The sequence below is a fragment of the Neophocaena asiaeorientalis genome, unplaced genomic scaffold, assembly GCF_003031525.2.
Source record: "Neophocaena asiaeorientalis asiaeorientalis breed wild unplaced genomic scaffold, Neophocaena_asiaeorientalis_V1.1 scaffold30, whole genome shotgun sequence".
Classification (NCBI taxonomy): Eukaryota; Metazoa; Chordata; class Mammalia; order Artiodactyla; family Phocoenidae; genus Neophocaena; species Neophocaena asiaeorientalis.
Window position 1 is genome coordinate 15432264 of NW_020174923.1, and position 7043 is coordinate 15439306.

Sequence of the window (7043 nt, forward strand, 5' to 3'; positions counted from 1 at the left end):
AGGGAAGGCAGGACACGAGGCCATCACAGGGGTCTCCTGGCCGCCCTTGATGGCCAGGCTGCCTGCAGACACTGACCATGATCCTGGTGCTGGGTCGTGAGCCTTCTCTCATATGATAAATCACTCAGCCTTCACTACTGGCCCTTTGGGTGTTGGCAAGAGGCACTGCTGTCTCCCTGTGCCCAGTCAAGGCAGAGCCTAGGCGACCAGCCTCTGTTCTAGCCCCATGCCACCTGAAGGTAGGACTCAGCCTTCCGTCCCACCCCCCCAAAGCAAACCCAACTCCATATGGTAAGTTGGGAACTGTTTACTTTTCTGAAGATCTTATGAGGACGGTGAAGGTGTTCACATCACACACCATGCTGCAACCTTTATCCCAACCTCTGTTACGTAGCGCTGTTTTTCCGCCAGAGTTCTCCAGCCTGGAGTCGTTTTGTCTCACTCTCCCCTCCTGCTCCTCAGATGCAGTGGCTCCATCTTTTCCTCTCATTTAGAATCTTCCCAAACCACTCACCACACCCGCCCCCAGCAAAACCCAACCCTTCACGTCCCATAACCATCTCACTCCTTAGATTTTAGACAGAGCTTAGCTCTCTGGCTTCCCCAACCCTGCATCTTCTCACCCATCACCTCACTGAGCAGACACTCTATGAAAGACATTGAAATCCAACCTGCCCCCAGCACACCTACTTTACAGATGAAGAAATCGAGACTTAAATTTAGAGGAGGTAGATGAATGGTTGCCTGGGGCTGGGTTGGGGTGATGGGAATGGGGAGTGACTGGGGAAAGGTACAGCGTTTCTTTGGGGGGTGATGAAAATGTGCTAAAATTAGATTGTCATGATAGTTGCACAATTCTGTGAACATACTAAAACCCAATTAAAGGCACATTTTAAATGGGTGAGTTTTACAATATGTGAATTGTATCTCAAAGCTGTGATTATATCTTAAAGTGTTTGAGAGAGAGAGAGAAAGGGAGAGAGAAAGGACGAAATTGACGTGAGTTTGAGCTGTGACGTGACCCACTCATGGTACCAAACAGCCAGTAAGCGAACCCAGGTCTCTGTGACACCCACGTTTCACCACCTCCTTCTTGTTCCTTAGCTGCCACTTAGCACACGACACACACATGCAGCACATCTCAGTCTCCAGAGCACATCTGCATCCACTGGCCCTTCAGGATTATTTTCATGCCTTGAAAGCGTGAGTCTGACTGCTAGGGTTCAAATCTCTGCTCTGCCACTTAATGTGTGAGTTGGGCACGCTGCTTGGTTTCCTCATCGTGAGACTACTGTAAACGTTAAATGAGATAAGACATGTAAAGTGTTTGCGACAGGGTCTAGCACACAGTAAGAGCACCATAAATGTTGATGATGATGATTCCATATTATAGGCAAAGTATTTGACTAGGGGTAGTAGAGCAATTTGACCAGAGTCACAAGGCTGAAATTTGGCCGCAGTCTTCTGAGTCCAAATCCCAGACCTTTCTGTTCCACCATGCTGGCCTTCGCATTCCTCTATAAGTCATTCTTCATGGCCAGGCAGCATGATCTTTTAAAGATGTAAATAAGTTGTAAAAAAATTTTTTTAAAATAATATTGGAGTGTTGAAGGTCATAAAGAAAACAGCGATAACTTCAATAACATAATAATTTTTTCATGGCATGAAAAATGCCATAAAAAATCAAAATTCAAGTGACAAAAATATGTGTAACTTATTAGAGGCAAATAGTTTATTGCCTAAAATGAAGAGCTTTTATAAAAAATACAATAAATTATGAGTAAAATGGCACCAAGATAGTAGAAAATGAACAAAAGATATGAATACACAGCTAAAAAAAAAAAAAAGAAGAAATGCAATTGGTTCTTAAATATTTGAAATGACAGCCTCTCTCATAGTAAAAGAAAAGCAATATAAGTCAGATTAGTCTCTCTCCTGCCTTCAAAGGCAATTCATCATTCTGCAGATAAAATTCATACTACTTCCTACGAGCCATGAGACCCTACATGTTCTGGTCCTGCCTACCAGTCTGATCTCATATGATACTACTGTCCCTTGCTCAAGTCAAGGACCTCCTTGCCCCTTCTTGAACAGGCCTCTTTCCTGCCTCAGGGCCTTTGCACTGCTCCCTCTCTGCCTGGCATTTCACATTTCAAAAACAGTCACATCTTTAGAGAGGCCCTCCCTGATCTCCCAATCTAAAGTGGTAACCACAGTTATTCTCTAGCATAATTCTCTTCACAGCATTTATCGTTATCTGGTATTTTTTCCAACATCTGGGTTATCTGTGAGTCTGGGCCTACTGACTATTTTTTCTGTTGATTATGTGTCACTTTTTCCTGCTGCCTGCATGTCTAGCAATTTTTATTACATACTGGATATAGTGGATAATGTTACAGGGAGTCTGGAGTTTTTTTTGGCATATTGGACTTGTAGATGACATTGTTACAGGGAGTCGGGATTAGTTTATCTTCCTAAAAAGAATGTTGAGTTTTGTTGTGGCAGGCAGTTCAGTTACTGGTGGATCACCTTGATCCCGGAGAGGCTTTGGTTTTACATTTTGCTGGGGGGGGTTGTTCAGTCTTAAGGTGTGGCCCTCAGCCTTGGGTTTAATCATAGATGAGGCCTTCTAGAGTTTTCAAAGAGAACCTTAGGCAATTACTCAGCTCCTCTAACTTGGTGGAACTTGAATTCCAAACTCTTGTTTCCTCAGCACCGGGCGGCAACTGCAAGCTCTTCCTCCCAGCTGCTGTTTCTTGCTGGGCTCCTTAAAGCTTCACTCTGCCCATGCACAGTTTACAAGCTGCCAAGGATTTGAGGAGAATTTGTAGGAGGACATCTCCTGCCTTTCCAGGATTTTCCCTCTTGATTTTTAGCTCTTCTGGTAGCCCCACACTCTGACCAGTAAAGATGTCTGAGCTCCTCAGCCTGGGCAGGGCTCTCAGGAGGAAAAGCTGCTGAAGTGAACCACTCGCTCATCAGCCTCTTCTCTTTCAAGGACTGTTTCCTCCCCAGCATCTGTCTGGTTTTGATTGCTCTCAAACCACTGTATTTTATATTTTGTCCTTAGTCGATAAGGACTCTTGGCCAGAGAATTAGACTAATACAAGCTAACCTGCCATTTCCAGAACCAGAGCTCATGATCTGACGTGGTTTTATTTTCTGTCTCCCCTCTTGTTCAGAAGCTTCCAAGGACTTCATCTTCACACTACATTCCCCAGTACCTATAACTCTGCCCAACACACGGTAATACTTAATATAATAACGAATGAATGAATGAATTTCATGCCTAAATAACAATCACAACCAACCCGTCTAACTTTCTGCTCCTTGTCCCGGCTGCCAAATTCATTTTCCTAAAACAGAGCGCCCACATCTCCTGTCGCTGCGTGTTTGAAACTCCACAGTGGGAAGGCCAGTGGGGAGGGACACTGGTCACTCTATTCTCTGACAACACCAGGATGGGGGTCCTCTCGGGGCAAGACACGGGTGACTTCCTAAAGGACCAACGAGGGCGACTGCCACAGCTAATCCTCCCCCGCTGCCCTCACCCCAACCCTCCCTTCCGGCCCCCCTCCAGGAACCGTGAACTGGCCCAGGACTTGATCCGGGCCTGTCTGAGTGTTTGATTGGATCGGGCATTTGATCCTCAGAAACTCCACTCCAGCGAGGAGAGTCAGTAGTAACAGAAAGTGGCCCTTGGCAGGGGGTAGGGAGAGGGCGTGGGACCGGAAGAGTAGTGCTTGCTTTTATAGGCGCTCTTGGAGATGGGGCTGGACATGCAGCTCAAAACGTCACAGGAGCCCACAGCAGCCCAGGGGGACAGTATCTCCCCTTCCTCCCTGACCAGAAAACCCACGCATGGTCTACATCAAGCCGTAACAAATGGCAAATGCCCATGGGGTCGGGAGACGCCACCTCTCACCTCTCAGCAGATGAGGAAACTGAGGCCCAGAGAGCAGGATGCCCCAATCGCAGTACCCTTCAAGGCCTCCGTTTCCTCCTCTGTCACATGGATCACTGCTGCAAGTCCCCTCCTCACTCAGCTGTCCTAGGTTCTGGGTTCAAATCCACATATCTACCTGGAGCGCCTGCTATGTGCACGGTATGTCCCAGGCAACGCGGGGAACACGAGGAAACACACAGCACCATCCTAGTTAGAGAACGGGGGGTTTGGACGCGGCAGGACATGAGGGCAAACGAGCCCTTCAAGTCCAGGTGTCTGGGGGTGGCGGAGAGAGCTGAGTCTTCAGAGTGAAGTCACTAAGGATCCGCAGGAGGCAGAAGGTGAGGGATGCGGGTCACAGAAGTGCCTTGGCGGCAGCGGCGGCAGCAAATGAGAAAAGGATAAGGAATTTGGGAGCGGCAGGGAGGCTGAGGGCAATTCTCAGCGGTGGAACCCAGGGGCTTTGCTAAGCAGGGGGCTGCGGGGCTCTAGGGAGAGCATTTTCCGCTCAGAGTCGAGGGGCGGGAAGAAGGAAGCTGTTTCTCCAGGGGCCAATGGAAGCAGAGATGAAGCCCAGCCTTGGCCGAGCTGGAAATGCTCAGGCGAGAGGGAGGGGAACCAGGCATTTTGAGAACTGCCTCTGTGCGCTTTGCATCCACGGTCTCCGCGGGCACACAGGAAGCGGCAGAGGGAGCTCAAAGCGCGGAGGCCTGATGCCCCCCACCTCCCAAGAAGGTCCCCTCCAGTCTCACCCAGCCCCCTAGCCTCACTCCACTCACTTGGGGAGCCTCAGGTGGCAATGCAGGGAGTGGGAGTGGCCCCCACTAGGACCTCGGTAGGGTCCTCAGCAAGGACAAAGATGACCCCTTGTATCTGGATGGCAACCACACCGACACCACAACACCAGGCACCCAGTTGTGCGCCACGATGCACTTGTTCAGGGAGTGAATGAATGAATGAGGCCAGGGAGGGAACTGTGCATCAAAAACCAACTGCACGTCATTCATTCATTTGTTCAACAAATATTCCCTGAGATTCTCACAGGTGGCAGGTAGGGTGCCAGGCACAGAGGGTGTAAGGATGAGCCACCCAGATACAACCCAGCCCCTGTCACCATACGGGCTGGCGGGAGCCAGGCTCTGCGTGGAACATACGGAGACGATAACGGAATCCCTGACCTCGTGGAGCTGCCCACAGTCTCTGGTCTTTGTTTTTGTCTACCTAGCAAACTTCCCACACTCTTCCCCTTATTATTTATAAAGTATTTTCCTGCATCTCTAGCTATGTGAGTGGGCACGAGGCTCACTACTGGCCAATAATCACGTCCATCCCCCTGGCTACAGTGATTGGCACTTAAACAGGGCTGATCAGAGTCCTCTCCTGGAGCCCTGACGTCTCCTCTCTCTGTTCACGTGGCTAAACTGGGGCTGCCAACGGCCACGTTTCCACCATGAGGAAAAGATCTTTCTGCTGTAAGCAAGGAAGAAGATAATACGGAAAGAGACGCAGAGCTGAGAGATGGAAGGAGAGGAAGCGAGTCCTTGTGGTGCAGAATGCTCAGCCCCAGCCCCCGGGTTCCTGCGGCTCTTCCTCCGCCGCCCCCGGGTTCCTGCGGCTCTTCCTCCTCCGCCCCCGGGTTCCTGCGGCTCTTCCTCCGCCGCCCCCGGGTTCCTGCGGCGGTTCCTGCGGCGGTTCCTGCGGCGGTTCCTGCGGCGGTTCCTCCGCCGCCCCCGGGTTCCTGCCGCTCTTCCTCCGCCGCCCCCGCGTCCCCCCCGGGGTTCCTGCGGCTCTTCCTCCGCCGCCCCCGGGTTCCTGCGGCTCTTCCTCCGCCGCCCCCGGGTTCCTGCGGCTCTTCCTCCGCACTGTGCGTCACTCAGGATCATTTCAGCCACATCCCTTTCTCTTTTTTGCTGAGCTGGTTTGCGTCGCGCTTTTGTCCTTGTAACCAAAGAATCCTGATAAACACACAACCCTAGGTCCATGCACCAGTCTGGAACATTGGTCCATGCTCCTTACTCCCCTGGAGGCATTGTTCCAGAGTCCCCTCTGACCGTCAGACCAATGATGAGCTTCTTGGGCCAGTGGCTGCCTCTGGGCCATGTCACAGGAGGTGCTTGGAGGCTGGACCCACCGCATCCTCTCGATGGCGTCTCCAGCTGCTCCCCCAGAGACTTTCTCATTCATGACAATGACAAGCATTTACGAAACACTGAACTAGATACTATAGGGAAATTAAGGATGTGGCTTCTGCCCTCAAGATGTTTACAGCGAAGCTGGAGACGCAGAACTCACAAAGCAATCCATGAAAAAGTTACAAGCAACACATCAACAAGTGTGCAAAACAGTCAGATCTAATTTATACCACATGGTTGGGGGTAAATGGATAGAAATGGATTTCCCAGGTAACTGAAGGAATCTTTCTGGTGTGGAATCCATACTTCCTTGCTTCTCAGACATCCAGGGCATCACCCTGGAAATTTATTCCCGTGCTCAGAGGTAACTGGGTTTTAAAGATATCTGCCCTACACTGAGTAACCCCACCTCCTTCCTCCGGGTTGAGGGTCACTGTGGCCTCCTTTCCTTTCCCTTCTGCTGTAAGGTACACACAATGTGCTGCTCCTGAGGCTGAGTGCAGAGGCTCACAACTGTCTGTTTCTCAGCAGCAAACCTCTCAGCTGTCCCTGCAGCTTCCCGGACTCAGCCCAGCAGCAGAGGCAGCCAGAGGTCTGACCTCCGATGAGACGGCTGTTCCCCATCACAAGCTGAAGACATCACGCTGAAGGAAGTGGAGGGGAAGTTCACTTGAGCACAGTGCCTGGCACACAGCAGGCTCTCCACAAATATCTACTGAACGAGGGACATGTCAAACAAAACCCTGAAAGGCGCAAGCAGAGACAAGGACATGGAGGGTGTTCCAAGTTCGGGGAATGGCAGAATCAAAGACTGGGGACCCAGCGAACAGCCTGGCTCAGCTCCTAGAGAGCTGGGGACCAGGGACCAGCTGGCGAGCCTGGGGGGAGCTGACCATATTTGGTCCCAGAGGGCGCAGCAGGGTGGCCTCCAGCCGCTGAGTCTCTCCCCGCACCACCCGCCCCCC